This window comes from Dipteris shenzhenensis, chromosome 12, assembly GCF_047967505.1.
Source record: "Dipteris shenzhenensis isolate YYH24624 ecotype China chromosome 12, Dip_SZ_1.0, whole genome shotgun sequence".
Lineage (NCBI taxonomy): Eukaryota > Viridiplantae > Streptophyta > Polypodiopsida > Gleicheniales > Dipteridaceae > Dipteris > Dipteris shenzhenensis.
Window position 1 is genome coordinate 36499701 of NC_141607.1, and position 22270 is coordinate 36521970.

Below are 22270 nucleotides of genomic sequence, written 5' to 3' on the forward strand. Positions count from 1 at the left end.
GCCGTACGGTTCCATAATGATTGTACGGAAACTGTACGGACAGAAAGGGGGTCGAGGCTGAACGTTGGCGGGTTTGTACGGCGAGCAAGGGGCAGGCAGAAGGGTGCTGGCTGTACCGTACGGCAAGTAGGGGCTAAGGCCTCTCTCTCAATCTTGCCCTCTCTCTCTCACACACAAACTCTCTCTCACACACACATACTTTTTTTAAAAGTGAAATCTTTATATTTCTGTGTGGGAAATCTCAAAAGAAGTAAAAACCCACCAATAAGTACAAGGAAAAAGTTTTTACAAGTAAAACCTCAGAGCAAAAGTCATGAGGTAGCCAAGTAAAAAGTGACATATCAAGCCGGAGGAGGATCAAACACAGCATCCTCCAACTTCAAATTGTTGCTCTGTAAAAACTGATGCAGTGATGAAACCACACCATCAATAAAAACAAGCTGTTTTTTGCCCTTGTGATTCTTCTTGATATAGGTTGGTACCCGAAATTTTTGAATCAGAGGGTCAAAAACCTGTTGTAACATGGGATGAAAAGATTCCAGTAAAAAAGGTACTTCTGCATCCCGGACAGAAGAAGACTCTGGCATAGGCATCAAAGGTAGAGAAGATAAATCAACATCTGTATCTTCCGATGAAAAAACTGCATCTGATAAAGCAGGGTTTAGCATTTGAGCTTTTATCTAAGGATGAATCTAAGTAAGAGCAGGGGGCAGCATCCTGAGAGAGAGCATGCATATCATCCTGCAAAATGCCCTTTGCAAGGGGTACATCCATATCATGAGTAGAAGGAAACTGATGGTGCTCAACAAGGATGCAATCCTGAGCTTCTTCAGCAAGAGGAATTGCTGGCGGACCGAACAACGAAGAGTCCACTCATCAGAGATATCCCCAGAGGTAATGCAAGCCGCATTGCTATCTCTGTAAAGCCAGTAAATAACGTGCTGCTTTTTTTGTCCAAACCCCAAAGCTCGCATAGTTTGTGAGATGAAATCCCATTGAACTGTGTCAAAGGTTTTTGCAATATCTACCTGCAAGAGTAGAACATCCTGTTGCATGTATTTGGCATATTCAATCCCAATATAAGCATTGGCAATGTTATCTGTGATATGGCGACGTGGAACAAAGCCATATTGGGAGGGATGCAACCCATCATGCAAATAACCTTGAATCCGATCAACCACCATTTTGGCAATGATCTTGTAAATGACTGGCATGAGCGTGATTGGCCTCCAATCACCCAGTGAATCACATAGCTGCTTTTTTTGGAATCAGCTTGAGATGACCCTTTTTCCATGACAAAGGCATCTGCTGATTTTGCCATGCTGTATTTACCATTTGCAGCAAGGTGAATTTAAGAAGATCCCAGAATGCAAGAAAAAATTCAACAGTGAGACCATCCCATCGTGGAGATTTCCAGCTGCCACAGGATCTCAGTGCATCAGACAATTCCCTTTCAGTGAAGGGATGTTCAAGATTCAAAGCCTGAGCATCAGACAGAATTGGATGAACATGTTGCAAAAGAAGCTGATGTGCAGACATGACCCGAGGAGAAAGAGTATCCAGATGCCCAAAATGAGTGGAGAAGTGTTGCACACATAAATCAGCAAGCTCTGAACGAGATGTTGACCAAGAACCATCAGGCATCCGGATCCGAGAGATATTGGCAGTCTGTCTTTTGTAGTGTAAACTCTTAAAAAATTGCTTGGAAGAGCAGCCTTTATCCAAAAATGCTCGTTGTCTGGATCGAGTTTCCCATTTAGCAAGGTTTCTGCGATCATTAGATTGAAGAGAGAATTGAGCCTGACATAAGAGCATGCTTTCCTCTGAAGACAAAGGGCGAAGATGAGCAAGCTCGGTCAAACTCTGACATGTAAATTTGGCATGTGCTACAGTCTCCCTTGTGGCTTGCATATAGGATTTGCCATAATCTCGAATAGCTGCTTGCATCCGAGCAACAAAAGCCTGGCAGGCATAATCCAAACCAATGCGTATCTGACGAGAGAGAGGCTGAATAGCATCAGAGACCAAGGCTTTAAAGTCAGCATGCTCCAGATAACTATTATTAATCAGCAAAAGCCTTCAGCAAGGCAATCTGTCAGTGGGAAATTCATGTAAGGAAAGCCTCAACCAAAGAGGAGCATGATCCGAATGTGTGAAAGCATGATCAACCCAAATTTGACAAGTAAAGGCATCACAATGCTGTGGATCAATGTGATACCATCTGTCCAAGCGTGCCCGATAAGAAGATTGAACATTATGCTGAAAGGTATAACCCGGAAGCATGGGCTGTAATTCCTTCAGAGATCAACCAGGCGCAACTGAAGCAAAAAATCAGACCATGCCTGTGTTATCACTCGATTGAGGGGCATTATTAAAGTCACCACAAATGAAGGCATGTTGTCACTATGGATAAGTATGCATGGCAGCCCAGATCAAAGCTCTATCACGAGAAGACTGGGGGGCATAAACCGATGCAAATTTTAAATTTTCCCCTTGAACAAGGCATTGAACAATAATCCATCTACCATGGCGATCATTGAGAGCCACAATAGGTTGAAGGTCGTGCTTTACCAAAAAAGCTACACTAGAAAAGGAGTGCTCTCCAGCATAGAAGATATCATAACCAGCAAAATGGCGTATTTGACCAGCATACATATGCTGATTATGCTCTTGCAAAGCAATTATATCAGGCTGCAATTGCTTGATATACATCCAGACCAGTTTCCATTTGCGACCATCACACATTCCCTGTACATTGAGAGTAACACACTTCAGATGATCAAGCATATTTACAGTTATGGGACAGGTATGTACAGCAACTAACGGGCTGTCTACGTCTGCATTTCCACCTCAATGTCCGGGCCTCTGCCTTGGGATGAAGCATCAGCCTGAGGAGAGGACAAAAGTGCAGCAACTTCTTCTTCAGGAAACAAGGTCCGATTTGCAGTCACAGCAGCCCAGGTCAAGCCAACACCAGAGTTTTCAGCAGGTGTTTTCCCATGAGAGGATGCACCACTCCAAGTCCGAGAAGGCAAAGGTCGCCTGGGGGAGATCACTTTGCGAGGAGTTTGCCATCCATCAGTCAAAAAAATTTCCCCCTTCCCCTGAGGTGGAGAGGACAAATGCACAGGAAAAGAAGCATTACCATGTGAGACAGCCGGGGCTTTGCCTTTGTCTTGAACAGAGAAAAACTGTTTGACCCCTTTGTTTTTTACCACAGAAGAGGCATTTGCATTCTTATTCAAAGGCTGAACCATTTCAGCTTGCACTGGCACCCATGGAGCTCGGGAAGGGCATTGTGAATCCATGTGCCCAAATTGCTTGCATTCAAAACAAGCACCTGCAAACAGCCCCCACTTGAGCTTGTAAAAGGGACTCTCCATGGAAACATTATTCACAGTGACCGAATATGAAGCTGGAGTGGGATGATCTGTATCCCACAAAATGCAGAAGCGATTCGAATTTCCATTGGGTCGTGGTGGACATACCACCTTACCGAGGGAAGCTGCAATTTTAGGTAGAAGAGAAGACAAGCATTGAGGAAAATCCACAACTTCTACCCAAACAGGGCAACGATGCCGAATCAATGCCTGGTAATCCCGGGTGGGAGACCATGGTAGAACATGGACCATCTGCTGGCCATAGAAAAGAGGAGAGTGCTCCAGCAAAACCTGACGGTGCTGCTCATCAGCCATGATGATCTCAAAAAAGCCCCTCGCTGCATAATGAACTTTTTTGACATAAGAACCACCTAGGGTTCGAGTCAACCAATTCCCAACATCTGCAGCAGCAGGCATCTGTCGTGGGAAGAAAATTATAATGGCATGCTTTGCATACTCTTTAATTGGATCAAATATATCATCCACTTTCACCATAATGCCAATGGTGGGAAGTGGATCTTTCCAACCTTTACGGGTGTCTTCAAACCCTTCATGCATAACCTCATAAACAAGCTGAGCCTTAGCACAGTCATGAAGGGAATCATCTGAATCCATTACTTGTTTTTGTTTCTTGTTGGAAACCGATTCACACACACACACACACATACACACTTTTTTTTTGGTAAATCAATGATTATATTATCAGCAAAATTTACATGAGGGTCTCAAAAAACAGAGAGCCTCAACAGGAAATCAAAAGCAAAGAAAAACCATTTCCAGGCATGACTGAGGAAGATCTCCTTGATGGCAAGCATCATAGATAGATTGCCGTAGGGAGAGTCTGAAATATTCATAAGATTGCAAGAACGGATTCCCAAAATATCTCATGTTGTGATCCTGCCATATGGTCCAAAAAGCCCAATATCTGACCCAGTTCAAAAATAAAGAGTAATGGACCAGGGTTGTAGGAAGTCTGCCAAAAAGCCAAAAAAGTTTCCCAAAAGGAGAGTTAGGGAAACGAAGGCGAAGCGACATGGAAATTTTGCATATGAAGGTCTTAGTGCTGGAGCACATCCAAAACAACTGAGGCACCGTTTCAGAAGGGGCCGTGCATCGAAGACAGGAAGCAGATGCAATCCTTCGTTGAGCCAGAGTGACCCCCACGGATAAGGTTCCTGTAAGACAATGCCATAGGAAAAGCTTTTGCTTGAGAGGCAATTTGCTTCTCCATAAATTGCGGAGATTCTTTCGCCACCAAGCAAGTGATTTTGCCATATGCCAAAGAGAATTAGCATGTAAGTGAATCCATGGTGACGGCTGGAGGAAAGAGTATGTCGTGCTAACCGTTAGGTCAAGAAGAGTAACAGGACGAGAATTTGAGCCCACCGGGTGTAACCGCCAATCGTGTAATCGGTCCCTGTTAGATAAAGGAGGGATGGGAAGAAAAGGCTGCAGCAATTCAGCAATTTTTCCCCAAATAAACCTGTGATGCATGGCTAGTGGATAAGAAGCCATGGCTTGAGGGAAGGAAAGCATTTGACCAGTAGCATCAACAACGTCATTTATACACCTGATCCCCAATTTGCTGAGATTATATGCCCGAATCGGCTCTTGGAGGGCCAATGGAGGATCAAAAACAGCACTCCAGTAAATACTTTCTTGCCGAAGGGAATTGGCATGAGACAAAACGGAAGGGGCCCAATGAGCATGCGAAAGGACCTGTTGCCAATCGCTAATAAGTGAAGTAGCAAAAGGGCAACCCGGGATAGAGCCTACAAATCTGTCCAAAATGACCTCCCAAAAATCAGTGATCCATGCACCATGTGCAGTAGTACGTAAGGACGTGCACATGGTTGCAAGCATATGAGTCCATGGTTGCTTCTGACGAAAAAAGGTGAGTAGAAGAGGAATTTTCCTGGCCAAGACATGGTGCGCAATATTCAGCACATTCAATCCACCGTGCATCCTTGGGGAACAGACTTTTGTCATCCTCATAAGTCTTAGAGCTTTAGCAGAAGACTTTGTTTTCCATAACAGTTCCATAGCGTGAGACATAAAGGCGGAAATGTCTTGAGAAGTCCAGTGCATCAAAGGCAAATAATACTGAACATAAGCCATAATAATCGACTGGACAATCCGGAGCCTAACATGGAGTGGCCAAGTGGAGAGCTTCCAATAATGGAGTTTGGCATGAAGCTTATCAAAAATCCCCTTTAACTGTTGTTTCCTAGTGATGTGCCAGCCAATAGGGTAACCAAGATGGCGGACCACATCATAGGGCTGCATAATGTGCCCAGGCCATAGAAGAGTATGCCAATCATATGAATGCAAAGGTATGAGGCTAGATTTATCAAAATTAACATTCATGCCAGTAGCCAAGCCATATGAAGAAGGAGTGTCCATAATAGTCTTCAACTGCTGTGGAGAAATATGTTGCGTAAAAAAAGAATCATTTGCATAGGGCTCCAGGAATCTGAAGACCAGTGAGAAGACCTTGTGCGGTAAGATGATCCAAATATGAGAGAAGTGGGTGAGTAGCAATGGCATATAACAGGGCACTGAGTGGACATCCTTGTCGAACCGAACGACCCAAGGACCAAGATTGCGAGAGATGATTTCCAAGGATGCATTGGGCTGTAGAGCCAGCATATAAACAGTAGATGACATTTGCCATTTTTGGCCCGAAGCCCATCTTAGCCATTGTTTGTGAGATAAAATCCCAGTTGACCGTGTCAAAAGCTTTGGCAAAGTCCACTTGCATAATGAAGACATCCTGTTCAGAATATTTTGCATATTCAATAGCCATGAGAGCATTGCCAATATTATCATGAATCTGCCTCCGAGGGACGAAGCCATATTGCAAAGGATGCAAGCCCTCATAAAGCACCTAATGAAGATGGTGCACTAGCATTTTAGCAAAGAGTTTATAAACAACGGGCATCAATGTGATGGGCCTCCAATCCATAAGATGCTCACACAATTTCCTCTTGGGAATGAGTTTAACTATGCCATGCTTCCATGAGGAGGGGAGTACTCCTGTGTGCCAAGAGTTATTAATCATTTGTAGGATGACACCTTTAAGATCCTCCCAAAAGTGTAAGAAAAACTCCACTGTGAGACCATCATACCCCGGTGCCTTACCAGGGCTAAGATGAGACAAGGCATCATCAAGCTCTTTATCAGTGAAAGGCATATCCAGTTTGAGAGCTTCCTGTGGGTTGATAATGGGATGCACTTGATGCAAAAGAGTCTCCCGAGCTTGTAATTCTTGCAAAGTAGTAGTATTAGGGGGTGCAGACAGCTTCTGAAAGTAAGAAAAGCATTCATGTTGAAGCTCTGAGAAAGACCGAGTCCATTCACCATCCTGTTTGCGGCCTCTGAGGCAAGATGTCTTTCTCCTGAAAGCATGTAACCCTTGAAAAAAGGATTTAGAAGAGCATCTCCAAGGAAATTTGTTTCGGTTAGGAGACCTTTACCTCCACACACTTTTTTATGTGTGGGTGAAATCCTGGAACTTGGACTACTTGAGGATTCAACATCTTTCTTTCAATATTGTGTTTGTCAAACTCAATATTATTAAAATTTTTTAATTTTTGTGGAAACTTTTGCAAACTCTAGTTGTTCCCCATTTTTTTAACTTTTTATCCAATTGATGGAATTAATTGTATGGCTCAATTGTTTATGGGACTTTTTAATCCACACACACACACACACACACTTTTTTTTTTTTGGTAAAATCCAGTGCAGTGTATTTATATTGTCATAACTTTACAAGAGGGAAAGTCTCCAAAAAATGGAGAGTATCCCACAGATCAGAAGCATAAAAAGAAAAGCTCAATGCAAGATGCATGCAGATCACCCTCATGGCAGGCATCATATAAAGATTGCCGCAATGAGGCTCTAAAATATTCATATGAATTTTGAAACTGGCGGCCCAAGTATGCCAAATTGTGCTCTTCCCAGATTGTCCAAAGCGCCCAATATCTCACCCATGAGAGAAAGAGGGAGTATTGAGATAAAGGCCTTCTAAATCTGCCAAATAGCCAAAAATGTTTCCCAAATATGTGACTTGGGAAACGGAGGCGAAGAAGATCTGAAATTTTCCCAAGGAGATTGCAAGTAGACGAGCAATGCCAAAGCAAATGAGGGACAGTCTCTGAAGGAGCATGACACCGTAAACAGGTGGGTGGTGCAATGTGACGTTTGGCAGTAGAAAAAGGGCATCCAGGAATCTTCCCGACAAATCTCCCAATGACAACCTCCCAATGATCAGTAGTCCAATGGCCATAAGCAGTTGTCCTCATGTTGACACACATGGAAGCTATCATACAAGTCCATGGCTGCTTTTGACAGAAAAAGGTATGGAGCATAGTCGCCTTCCTTGCAAGTACATGATATCTGATATTTAATACATTAAGTCCTCCATGCATCCTAGGGGAACATACCATTTCCATCTTCAGCAGTCTCAATGCTTTCACTGCAGTTTTTGTCTTCCATAACAACTCCATAGCTTGAGACATAAAAGCGTGAGATATCTCTGGAGGACCAATGTAGCAAAGGCAAAAAGAACTGAACATAAGACATAACAATAGACTGGACTATTCTGAGCCTGACATGAAGTGGCCAAGTAGAAATTTTCCAATATTGCAATTTGTGTTGAAGTCTTTGGAATATCCATTTTAGCTGCTGTTTTCTGGTGATATGCCATCCTATAGGATATCCCAAATGCCTGACTACATCTTTGGAATGCACTATTTGACCAGGCCAGAGAATAGAATGCCAGTCACATTGTTTCAGGGGAAGCAATTTGGATTTGTCAAAGTTGACATGCAATCCCGCTGCTAATCCATACAAATATAATGTGGTCATAAGTATGCTGACTTCCCGAGGAGAATTCTGTGGCATAAAGAAGGAATCATCAGCGTATGCCTGTGCCAAAAAAGATGCAGCCCCAGGGATTTTAAGACCAGTCATCTGTCCTGTGTTTGTAAGATGATCAAGATACATCAATAGGGGATGAGTCGCAATGGCATAGAAAAGAGCACTAAGGGGGCAGCCCTGTCGGACTGATCTACCCAATATCCATGACCGAGATAGATGACTTACGAGAATGCACTGGGAAGTAGATCCAGAATAAAGCCAATAGATTGCATTTGCTATCTTGGGACCAAACCCCAGCTTTGTCATGGTTTGAGAGATAAAATCCCATTGTACAATGTCAAATGCCTTAGTAATATCTACCTGCAATATGAGCACATCTTGATTCGAGTACTTGGCATATTCAATTGCAGTCAATGCATTGGAGATATTGTCATAGATTTGTCTTCGCGGCACAAACCCATACTGATGAGGATGAAGGCCCGCATTCAGTATCCCATGAAGCCTATACACAATCATTTTGGCAATGAGTTTGTAAACTACAGGCATCAAAGTAATAGGCCTCCAATCTGACATACGATCACAGAGATTTTTTTTGGGCACAAGTTTAATTATTCCATGCTTCCAAAGGTGTGGCAATTGATTTTCTTGCCAGGCAACATTGATCATTTGTAAAAGAACATCTTTCAAATCATCCCAAAAAGAAATATAAAATTCCACTATAAGACCATCCCAGCCCGGGGACTTGTATTTGCCAAGATGGGACAATGCATTATCAAGTTCCGTGTCAGTAAAAGGTCTCTCAAATAAAAGAGCATCATCCATTTCCACTATCCCAGAAACATATTGAAGAAATTCAATCCGCGCATCAGTCATTTGATTTGATGGGGGGCCAGGGGCAGAGAACAGTGTGTGGAATTAATTTTGGCATTCATCTTGGAGATCAGAGAAGGAGTGCGTCCAAGAGCCATCTAGCTTCCTTACCCTTAGACATGAGTTTTTCTTTCGAGAGGCATGCAGTCCCTTGAAAAAGGCTTTGGATGAACAGCCCTTATCCATAAGGGGCTTCATTCTTGCTCTAATCTGCCATTTGTGCAATTTCCGCTGATCATTATCAGTCAGGTTGATCCGGGCTTGTGAGAGGGAATCATTTTCTGAATCAGAAAGAGGCCTTAACTGTGAAAATTCAGTCAACTGTTGTGCTGTCCTTTTTTGCCCATTTGACCTTGTTCCTCCATGTAGCCATGTGCTAGTTTCCATACTCCCTAATGACATTCTGTATGCGAGAGACAAAGCTGTCCCAAGCATAGTTCATGTCCTCCTGAGCATGCAAAAGCAAGGGATGAATTGCAAATCTAATCATTTGCTGGAAATGTAGATGTCGAAGGTAAGCCTGATTAACATGCAATAATCTGCTGGAGAAAGTCGGCAAATCATCCAGTGGCATACCAAATTGCAGATTTAACCATAATGGGGCATGATCTGACAAGCCCAAAGAGAAATCAATGTGGAGATGAAGGCTAAAATCTGCATATTGTTGTGGATAGAACAAATACCATCTGTCAAGCCAAGCCCAGTATGTAGTATATGCATTATGATGAAAAGTATATCCGGGCGCTGACCCTTGTAGAAGCAGCCATAGATCTTCAGCCTGCACAGAAAAAAGCATGCTATCCCATTTCTGTCTTTCCGATGAAAGCATATGAGATCTTGAAGTGGTGTTATCTCTCAGCAGAGGAGAATTTTAAAATCTCCACAGATAAATGCATTGGATCTCCATGGATATTTGCTTAAAGAATCCCATAGAGAAGCCCTCATGGCAGAGGTCTGGGGGGCATAAACTGATGCAAGCTCAAAAATGTCACCATTGACATTACATTGTATGACTATCCATCGGCCACTGCTGTCATTGAATGCTAGCTGGGGCTCCAGCTCATGTCTGACCATCATGCATACCCCTGAGTAGGTAGTGGTACCAGCATAATATATATCATAGCCGCTAAAGTGATCATTATGACCAGCCTTAGAGTGTTGATTATGCTCTTGCAAACAAACAATATCTGGCTGCATTTTATGTACATAATTCCAGAAAAGCCTCCACTTTGAGACATTGCAGAGGCTCTGTACATTGTATGTAAAGCACTTAAGTGTTTGATGCATGAAAGAGATATATACAGGAGAGTATAAGTATAAAACAAGATATCAGAGAGGCAAAGCCTCTGCCTGCATGGGTTGCAGGCTTTCATGATCCATAAAGGATATGGCATTCTCCCCTTCTTCAGAGTCACATATCGGAATACCCTTCTTCAAAACCCCCACCCAATTTTGAAGGACTAGAGCTGAAGTGGAAGCCTGTCCTGGTAAGGGAGAGGAAGCATCCCATTGCCGAGATTGAAAGGGACGTTGCTTCAATACAACCACCTTCTTAGGCTGTTGAAAACCATCCCGATCTATCCCCACAGGTTCCTTCATCTTCTCTTTTTCTTTTTCTTTCCCTTTTCCAACAAGTGATTGCACCTGATTAAGTGGTTTAGCATTCTTTGCCCCATTTCGATTTGCTACCTTGGCTTGCAAATTCTCATTCTTTTCCCTTGTCTGAGGCGGCAAGGCATTAGGAGGGGGTTGATGCAATACCATTGGGCATTCAGAGGCTAGATGCCCAAACTTGTGGCAGGCAAAGCAAGCGCCTGCAAATACACCCCATTTCAAGTCAAAGAACTTTTTGCCCAATTGCACACCCTCAACTTCCACTGCAATAGAAGGAGGGGTAGGTGTGTCAGTGTCCCAAAGGATGCAAAATCTGTTACGATTTCCCATGGGGCGTGGAGGACAAATGACCTGTCCCAATGAAGCAGCTAGGCCAGGCAATTCTTCATGCATATAGTCTGGGAAGTTAACAACTTCAACCCATACAGGACAATGATGACGTATCAGACTTTGGTAGTCCTTGTTTGGTATTTTGATCACCAAAGACTCTATGATTTCTATCCATCCATAAAGTCCATAGGGTCCAATATCGCACCCATACAAAAAATAAATCAAAACCCTGTCTCTGGGGATGAAATCCAAACAAACTGAAAAATGTGCCAAAAGTGACAGTAGGAAATCGTTGTCGAAGCCTCTGTCTGATGAGAGCAATGAGATCAGAAGTGTTTGGACAGGACCAAAAGATATGGAGCACTGATTCAGTAGAGTGCGAGCATCTGTGACAAACAGCTGAAGCAATATGTCTGTGTGCGAGTAACTGTCCAGATGGAAAAATGCCAAGGAGAACTCGCCATAGGAAAAGCTGTTGTCGAAGAGGGACTTTGTAATGCCAAAGGAGATGCAGCCTTTTCCTCCACCACTTCATTGGACGATCCATATGCCAAACAGTATTTACTCTGTTGGAAATCCAAGGTGGAGGTAATAACACTTTATATAGTGATGACACTGTAATATGTGAAAGCTTTAAAGGACGGACATATGAGGAAGGATAGCGTAAACTCCAATCCTCAAGCCGATGCTGAATTTCTAAATGAGGTACCGGCAAGTACGGTTGGAGCATTGCTGAAATTTTATGCCATAAAGGACGATAATGAGCTCCCAAGCCATATTTGCGAGCAGCCAAAGAAAAAGATAGAATTGTGCCATCATCCTGAAGTACATCCACCACAGATGAAATGCCTTTGAAGGAGAGAAAATAAGAACGTCGGGGTTCTTGTATGGCCAAAGGTGGATGGAATACTTTGGACCAAAAGAGATTCTCTGCCCTCAAAGAGTTGCCCGAGAGTGAGTCCCTTCCTTTCCATTCCAAGTGGGATAGAATATGTTTCCAATCAAGAAGCAGAGAGGAGACAAAAGGGCATCCTCTGATCTTGCCTTGGATAGAGCCAAATAAAAATTCCCACTGAGTAGGCTGCCAATTCCCAAAAGCAGATGTATGAAGATGTAATAAGAGAGAGCGGATCATAAAAGCCCAAGGCTGCTGATCTCCTTGTAGAAACTGCATCATCATTTTCCCCCTGTGAGCAAGCAAATGCATTTGAATATTGAGAATGTTCAGACCCCCGTGCATCTTTGGAGAACAGAGACGGTGCATGGAGAGTAATTTGAGACTTTTCTTGCCATGTTTTGAACGCCAGAAAATTTCCATGATAGCTGACATAAATGAAACCAAATCTGCCTTAGTGAACATAGTGAGAGGCAGATAAAATTGTATGTATGCTATCAAAATGGATTGTGTAATTCGCAGACGAACATGTAATGGCCAAGTTGCAAGCTTCCAAAATTCAAGTTTTGCCCTTAACTTTACTAACACCCAATCAGTTTGTTGTGAACGGGTGAGTCCCCAGCCTAGAGGATAACCAAGGTGTCGAATAAATTGAGAAGCAGGGACAATTTCCCCAGGCCACAAAAGATTGTGCCAGTCCTGTGCATGTAAAGGCAGCAATTTTGATTTTTGAAAATTGACCTGAAGGCCAGCAGCCAATCCATATGTAGAAAGAGCATGCATAATCATGGACAGATCAGCCCGAGTATTTTTTGGAGTAAAGAAAGAATCATCAGCATATGCTTGAGCAATCATGCTGCGACTGCCAAGAATCTCCAAACCGTGCAGCTGGTCAGTGTCTAAGAGGTGATCCAGATATTGAAGCAGTGGATGAGTGGCTATGGCAAAAAGTAAAGCACTCAGTGGACATCCTTGTCTGACAGAGCAAGCAAGAGTCTAGGATGGAGAAATATCTCCTAAAAGTATACAGGCAGCTTCACTATCTTGATATAGCCAATTAATGAGTTGCTGCATTTTTGTGCCAAAACCCAAAGCGTGCATAGTCGATGAAATGAAATCCCACTGAACTGTATCAAAAGCTTTGGCAATATCAACTTGCAATAACAAAACATCCTGCTGTGTGTATTTGGCATATTCAATTCCAATGTAGGCATTGGCAATGTTATCGGTGATATGCCTACGCGGGACAAAGCCATATTGTGCAGGATGCAACCCATCATGTAAAAACCCCTTTAGCCGAGCAACAATCATTTTGGTAGTGACTTTGTAAATTACCGGCATAAGAGTGATAGGTCTCCAGTCTGCCAAAGACTCACAAATTTGTTTTTTAGGAAGGAGTTTAACAAGACCTCTCTTCCATGTGTCTGGCATTTTCTGATGTTGCCATGCAGCATTCACCATATATAGTAATGGATGCTTCAAAATAGGCTAGTATGCTAGAAAAAACTCGACTGTTAAACCATCCCATCCGGGGGATTTCCATCTGCCACATGATTTGATTGCATCTGACAGTTCGCTCTCAGTAAAGGGTTCCTCCAATTCCAAAGCTTGAGTAGAGGAAATTATTGGAGAAACATTTTGCAACAGTAAATTCCGTGCAAGCAAAACCTGTTGCGAGGGCGGAGCTGCAGAGCCAAATTGCTGGGAGAAGTGATGCACACAAACAGAGGCAAGCTGTGACCGTGAAGTAGTCCATGATCCATCGGGCATAAGCACTCGGCAAATTTCTGTTTTGATTCTCCTCTGATGCAAACTTTTGAAAAATTCTTTGGAAGAGCAACCTTTATCTGTGAAGGCTCTTTGTCTTGCTCTAGTCTCCCATTTTGCCAGTTTCTTGTGATCATTTAATTTAAGACAATGTCTAGCCTGACATAGTGTGGTTTGCTCATGCATGGACAACGAACGATGATGACTGAGTTCAGTGAGGTCTTGACAAGTAGACTTGGCCTGAGTAATGGTTTCCCTCAGAGTCCTCATGTAAGACTTGCCATAAGCTCTGATCACCATTTGCATTTTAGAAATAAAAGAAGCCCAGGCATCATCAGCATGAAGATAGCTGCTAGAGGAAAGACAATGAGCTGCTTCAGTAACCATTGCCTTGAATTCAACATGTTGCAAATAACTATTGTTGATGATTAGATGTCGCCTTTGTGGCAATCTATCTTCTGGCATCTTATGAAAAGATAAATGCAGCCATAGTGGTGCATGGTCTGAATGCACAAAGGCATAATCAATCCACATTTTGCATGCGAGATCCCCATTTTGTTGGGGAGCGACACTATACCAACGATCCAGTCTTGCCTGATAAGCGGAAAGAGCATTATGTTGAAAAGTGTAGCCCGGTGACAAAGGCTGCAATTCCTTCCAAAGGTCAACCAGATTTAAATGCAAAAGTAGTTGAGACCATGCATGCCTTTCAGGAGATAACATATGATCGTGGCTGGAAGTGTTGTCTCCCTGTTGTGGAGCATTATTGAAATCCCCACATATGTAGGCATGATATCTCCACGGGTATTGTTGCATAGCATCCCAAATTACAGTTCTGTCTCGAGATGACTGAGGTGCATAAACTGAAGCAAATTCAAACACCTCTCCTCTAATAATGCATTGGAGAACAAGCCATCTACCTTTGTTGTCATTTAATGCAATGACTGGTTGAAGCTCATGTTTGATCAGAAGGACAACCCCTGAGAAAGAGTGCTTCCCAGCATAGAAAATGTCATACCCACAGAAGTGTCCTGTCTTGCCTGCATAAATATGTTGGTTGTGCTCTTGTAATGCCACTATGTCAGGCTGAAATCTGTTGATGTACAGCCACACAGATTTCCATTTCCTACTGTCACATATACCCTGGACATTGAGTGTAAAACATGTGATGTGAGCAGTCATATATACAGATATTTATAGTAATGTAACAACTATGTACAGCAGCAAAAAGTATGAGGTCAGCCTTGCATTTCTATCTCAGGGTCGAGGCCTTGCCCCTGAGAAGAAGTAGTCGCCTGAGAAGTAGACAGCAAGGCAGCAACCTCTTCTTCAGGGAAGAGTGTTCTGCTGGCTGTTACTGCAGCCCATGTAATCCCAATTCCTGTATTGATCTCTGGGGTGTTTCCGCTAGAAGATGCACCATTCCAAGTGCGGGGGGGTGGAATTCTTCGAGCAGAAATAACTTTTCTTGGGCTCTGCCAGCCATCAGTTGAAGGTTGCTTTCCTTTGGGCATGGATTGAGTAGCAGGAGGTGAATGTGAAGTGAGATTCATATTGGTAACTACTGAATCTTTGCCTTTTTCCTGACTTCCAGGATGCTGTCTACTGCTTTTATTTTTGTTGGCAACTGGAGTAGGAGCATCTTTAGTAGGCATGTGTACCGGCAAGGTGACATGAGGCATTTTATGTGGGTTCAGTGGACACTGTGAAGCCATGTGTCCAAACTTTTTGCATTCAAAACAGGCCCCTGCAAATAAACCCCATTTGAGTTTATAAAATGCACTCCCCATGTTCACATTGTTCACCGTGACTGAATAAGAGTCCGGTGTGGGATTATCAGTATCCCAGAGAATGCAAAATCTGTTTGAATTGCCATTTGGCCGTGGTGGGCAGACCACTTTACCTAAAGAGGCTGCAATTTTAGGCAAAAGTGAGGCCATGCATTGGGGGAAATCAACGACTTCAACCCAGACTGGGCATCTGTGTCTGATTAAATGTCTGATTAAAGCCTGAAAGTCCCTTGTGGGAGACCATGGCAAGACATGCACCATTTGCTGTCCAAAAAAAAGAGGTGAATGTTCCAAAAGCATTTGTCTGTGGATCTCATCCACCATGATAACCTCGAAAAAGCCCCTGGCTGCATAGTGTACTTTACGAACAAAAGAGCCAGCCAAAGTGCGTGTCAGCCAGTTGCCTATCTCTGCAGCAGGTGGCATCCGGCCTGGAAAGAATAATATAACTGCATTCTTGGCATACTCTCTGACTGGATCCACAATTTCATCGACCTCAACCATGAGGCCAACTGAGGGAACCGATTCTTTCCAGTCTTTTCTCGTATCTTCAAATCCTTCATGCATTACTTCATACACTAGTTGAGCCTCAAGTGTATCATGCATTGGGTCATGCTGACCCTCAACCTGCTTTTGCTTCTTGCAGGGAGCCGAGCGCTCCTTTTGAAATGTTTTTTCATATGAATACTCTGCCATGACTTGGTAAGAAAAGGAGCTTGAGGATGAAGTACCTGTAAGAAGGTGGCGAAAGCCAAAAAAACAGTCCCAAAGGAAAATCAGAAGAAGCCCACAAGAGAGAAGAGAAGAAGCCCACAAGAGAGAAGAGCAATTGTGTGACTAGTAAGGAGAGAGCAAAGGGATAGGTAGGAGTTGGCAGAAGACCAGCTAGGGAAGAAAGGCGAAAGGAAAACCCCCAAAGAAGATTCAGATTATACGGTAGGGCTGGATTTGTACGGAAACGTACGACAGACGTACGGTCGCCGTACATGCGTACGGACGAGGATGACGCAGAGAGGATGATGTTGACGGAAGATGATCTGTTTGCGATGTACGGAAGTGTACGGATGCACAAAGTAAGGTTATGGAGAAAGGAAAAGATAGCGACGCACACACACGCAGGGTTGGAGCGGGATGACGCAAAGATTTGCAAAAAAGGCAGTTTAGTCGCACGGGCTGTCCGTAATGGTGTACGGTACCTGTACGACAGCCGTACAGGTGTACGGAGCAGACGGGGGAGCTGTACGGGGCTCTCACGGCCGGACTGTCTTTCTCTCCAAGCGCTCACGCTCTTCCAAAGGACTCACACACACTACACACCACACACACACACACACACACACACACAGACTTTTTTTTAAAGTGAAAGCCAAGATCGTTTATATTACAAGAATAGCCACCTCAAGACGAGGCACTGTAAAATACATCAGTTGAAAATCTCTGTATATGCCAAATATATATATCTCTCTCTCCCTCTCTCTCTCTCTCTCACTCACACACACACACACACACACACACACACACACACTTTTCTTTGGGTGAAAAGAGTTATTTTTTATATTACAGAGTCACAATCCCAAAGCAAGATGTGCTCAAGTACATTGAGAGAAGATTTCAAGATATGACAAATATAAATCATGCTCAAAAGTCCCAGTTTGCAAGAAATCAAAAGAAGATTGCTGCAAAGAGTGCCTGAAGAAAGAGTATAGGGGGAAAAAGGTATCACCAAAGACTCTACGATTTCTATCTTTCCAGAGAGTCCATAGTGCCCAATACCGAACCCATACAAAAAACAAACTAAAACCCTTTTGGTGTGGGTGAATCACACACACACACACAACGTTTCTCAAGGTCTCGGCAAAAGATCTCATCAATCAATGCGATAGGGAGTCAAGCCCATTTACTTCACACATACTTTTTTTTTAACGGGGGGTGGGGGGGGGGGTTGTAGAACAAATCTTGGATTAAGAAAGCGTTTATATTCATAGCTGTCTTAGAGTGGGACAGCTCTTAGAGTGGGACAGCTACTACGTGCACTAACTCTTGATTTACTTCTCACACACACACACACACACACACACACACACACACACACGTTTTTGTTTGTTTTTGGTGAGAACTTTGAATGCTTTATATTACAAGAGAGCTAACCCAGAAACAGATAAGCTAAAAGTTTACATCAAGAGAAAATCTCCATGTAAGACAAATATACATCATGATTTATGTAGCGCGTTTGCAGACAATCAAAAAATGATTGCTGCAAAGACCAACAAAAAAAACAAAAGGAGAGAAAACTGGATCACTAAAGACTCTGTGGTTTCTATGTTTCTAGAGAGTCCAAAATGCCCAATAGAGAACCTAGGTAAAAATAGCTCAAAACCCGGCCGTTGAGGATAGATCCAAAATAACCAAAAAATCTTGATAAAAGAAGCTTGAGGAAATACGCACGCGCGCACACACACACACACATTTTTAGTGAAAATGGAGTTGCTTTATTAGTACAAAATCATCATCCTAGAATAGGTTGATGGGAAATACATCAAGAGAACACCGTAATATAAGACAGATATACATTATGATCTATGCACTATGTCTGTAAGTAATCATAGAAAGATCGCTGTAGAGAGGACCTAAAGAAAGTAAAAATAGAAAAAGTGGGATCACAAAAGACTCTATGATTTCTATCCTTCCATAGAGTCCACCAGACCGAGGAACGAACCCAAACGAAAAAGAAATCAAACTCTTTTGTATCCCAAAGATCCAAAAAAACTTTCCAAAGACAGCATTTGAAAATTTGGCATGTAAACGCATGTTAGAATTATTAATATATTCTAGGTAGTGGCCAATGTAATGTAATAAGTGAGTTAGGGGCACCACAGTCTAATCTCTAACTACGGTTAGTGATTAGATAGGGTTTTGTCACTTTTCCTTGTACACACACTTCATTCACTTCAGTTCAGTTGACATTTGGGAGTGAACTACGCTGAGCTCAATCTCCATCTTGCTCACTCTTGCTCTCTCGCTTTTTCTCACATTTGGTATCAGAGCACTTCCTTCTAGACCTGCTCCCTGCTCCCAGCATTATGATCACTATCTTTAACTCGCTTCACATTATCAGTTTAACAGTCTATCACGGGACAGGCACACAAAATTTTCTCCCAGCCAACCTTGGTGGTAGCAAAACTCTAGAATAGTCCACATACGTGAAAGCTCCAACTTGTAGATTCCACCAAGCCCCAATTCCCTAGATGGATCTAGTATGCCACATGTCTACATTTGAGGGCATCTCCTCAATGCATCATTTACTCCTTTCTTGGGATAACATTGAAATCATTTGCCCCTTGGCTTATTTAATGCATTTAGACCCCTTAGCCTTAGATCCACCTAGTCTTGTGCCATGTCACCCTCACCAAGGACCTTGACCTTAATTCCTTTTTTATCATTTACGTGAAGCACAAACAAATATAATACAAACATTGATTCTTTAAAGAAAAATGTCGACTGACCCTTCCGAGGTCGTGTTGTCTTAACTTGAGCATAACATTCCTTCCCTCTTCCAGCATCAGCGTCCTCGATGATAAAGTCTGGGAACGCTCTCCGTAATTGGTATTCGGATTCCCAGGTAGCTTTTGATAGAGGTAAACCATGCCATGCAACCAACACCGTGGGTATCTTTCGATTGCGTACTTACATTGTTCCTTGGTCCAGGATTCTTATTGGTTTGCGTCTTGCATTATCCTCTATCTCCTGAAACAAAACAACATCCTCGATTAGTGAGTCACGTGTATTCAAAAGTTTCTTTAAACGAGAAACATGAAACACTGGGTGCACCTTACAACCTTGTGGTAATTCTAATTTATAGGCCACCTTGCCTATTCTTTTTAGAATTAACCACGGCCCACAATATCAGGGTGATAACTTTGCACACTCTCCTGCAGTCAAAGACTTAGAGTGCAAAGAAACTCTAAGAAAAACTTTTTCTCATTCCTTAAATTCTCTAACGGATTTGTTTTCATTTGCATACGCCTTAGCTCTATCCATAGCTTCGCGGATGTTAGCTCTCGCAAGTGCTAGCATCTCTCGCATCTGAACCACAAAGTTTGCGGCACTAGGCACTTTCTGAGGTACTCCAACTGTAGTTGGATTTGCTGGTCTATAACCATAGTTCAGCTCAAACGGATTGAACTTGTAGAGGAATGTTTTCTATCATTGTAGGCAAATTCTAACAGTGGCAACCACTTGTCCCATGTATGTTGCCTCAATGACACATATGCTCTAAGCATATCCTCTAAAATTTGGTTGAGTCTTTCCGTCTGACCTTTTTTTTTTGGATGATTCCCACTACTCATTCCCAACTCAGTCCTTAGTGTCTCAAACACTGCAGTCCAAAAATGACTGGTAAATTTGACATCCCTGTCTGACACTATGGATTTGGGTAATCCATGCAAACGAAATATATGTTTAATAAACAAATCCGCCTTTTGCGGGGCACTAACAGACTCTCTAGTTAGAATGAAGTGAGCCATCTTGGTTAAACGATCAACTACCACAAGGATAGAATCATATCCACCTTGTGTCGTAGGCAGACCTACAATAAAGTCCATGGAAATGCTCTCCTACCTACCTAGTGTTCTTTCCAAAGGTTGTAAAAGTCCGGTTGGCTTCACCCGCTCTGCCTTTCTTACTTGACACGAAAAACAAGGTGTCACATATTTATGAATATGTTTTTTTATTTTCGGCCAAAAGAAATCTCGCTTCACGAGATCATACGTTTTCTCGACTCTTGGATGTCCCGCACATGGGCTATCATGGCATTGTTGAATGACTCTCTGCCTGAGATCATTTTGATTAGGTACCACTACCTTGCCATTTCTTTTCAGCATATTATCTCTTATGGTATATCTTGCATAAGTTTGGCCTTTTTTGGATGGCAGGTCATCCTTTTCCCCGGGTTTAAATACATGAGCCTTAGGCCAAAGACTCTGGACGAACCCGTCCACCTTTTGAGTTTCTCTAATCTCGGTCATTAGAGCACTCTCTAATACCATGAAACTCATATTATGCATAATGCGTGACAACGCATCAGCAACTTTATTATCCTTTCCTCTTCGGTACCGAATCGTCAAGTTAAACTCCTGCATGAGTTCTGTCCACCTAGCTTGGCGGCCTCTCAAGTCAGGTTATTTACAAAAATGTTTCAGAGTATCATGATCAACATCAACATAAAACTCTGATCCATATAAATAATGTCTCTATGTTTTCAGAGCATGGATAATAGCATACAACTCTAATTCATGAGTTGGCCAATTTCGTTGAGAGGGAGAAAGCTTCTTGCTTTCAAAGGCTACTGGCCTTCCCTCTTGGAGGAGAACTGCTCCTACCGCAATGCCACTTGCATCGGTTTCAAGGAAAAACGGTTTCTGAAATTCAACTATTTTTAACACCGGTTCTGAGACCACAGCTTGTTTTATGGCGTTAAAACCCTCTTGTTGATTTTGTCCCCATATAAAAGGTACTTTATCTGAGGTCAGATCAGTCAATGGCGATACTATTTCGGAATATCCTTTGATATGTCTTCGATAAAATTGGACAAATCCCAAGAATGATCGCAAAGCGGTCAAACTTTGAGGGATAGGCCAAGTCAGTATCACAGCCACTTTCTTTGTATGCATTTCTACCCCCTCAAGAGTAATAATGAATTCTAAATATTCAAGTCTTACCATACACAGTACAATTTTCTTTTTATTTACATAAAGACCGGCTTTCCTCAAAGTATTGAACACTATTATTAAGTGTTCGTGATGCTCAGCAATACTTTTGCTGAACACAAGAATATCGTCAACAAAATGTACTTCAAACTTTTCGATATACGGATGTAGTAAATCGTTCATAAGCATGACGAATGTAGCTGGAGCATTGGTAAGTCCAAATGGCATTACCAAAAACTCATAATGTCCAAACTTGCTTCTAAAAGCGGTTTTATGCACATCCTCAGCTCTAATACGGATCTAATGGTAGCCACATTTAAGATCTATCTTACTGAAAATTACGGCCCCATGTAACGCATCTAGCAAATCAACAATCCGAGCCATCGGATATCTGTGCTTAATAGTGATATTATTTAATGCTCTGTAATCTATACGGAGGCGAAAAGTATCATCTTTCTTTTTTTTAAATATCACTGGCGAAGCAAAAGGTGAGAAACTGGGTTGAATTTGCCCCAGCTCGAGGTATTCTTCTAGTTGTCTTCGTATCTTTGCTTCTTCGGTAAAACTTAACCTATAGGGAGGTCTATTTATGGGTTCTGCCCCTGGGATTAGCTCAATCTTATGTTGAACATTCTGCTCTGGAGGTAACTCATAAGGTAACTCAGCGCTAAAACAATCAGAGAACTCCTCTGCTATTTGATCAGCCAGCTTGACCATCTCTCCATTTTGGGTAACATTAGTGCTAGCCGAAAGACCATCAATCGGCTCTACCGATGATGTACAAAGAAACAAAAACTTGAGCTTTTCGAACTTCCATTACGAAAACCAACGGTCCTTGAGGTATATCTTTTTCACCTCGTAAGACACACATCACATCATTCATCTTGAATTGATAAATGTGCTTTTTCCAATCTATGGCTGGATTCTCCTAGAATGCCAAGCCTTACCCAGGGCTATGTCTGCGTGAGCCAGCTTTGTCATTTCAAAATCAAGCTTTTCAGCATAGTCCTGAATTCGAAGTTCCAACTGGGTAACCCT

At 42.5% G+C, this 22270-nt stretch overlaps 1 protein-coding gene across 1 annotated transcript in view; it reads left to right on the forward strand.

Annotated features, from left to right (window-relative positions):
- LOC147896163 (uncharacterized) overlaps positions 1–22270 on the forward strand; it is a 123102-nt gene that overhangs the window by 86356 nt on the left and 14476 nt on the right. The gene's annotated exons all lie outside the window — the stretch shown is intronic.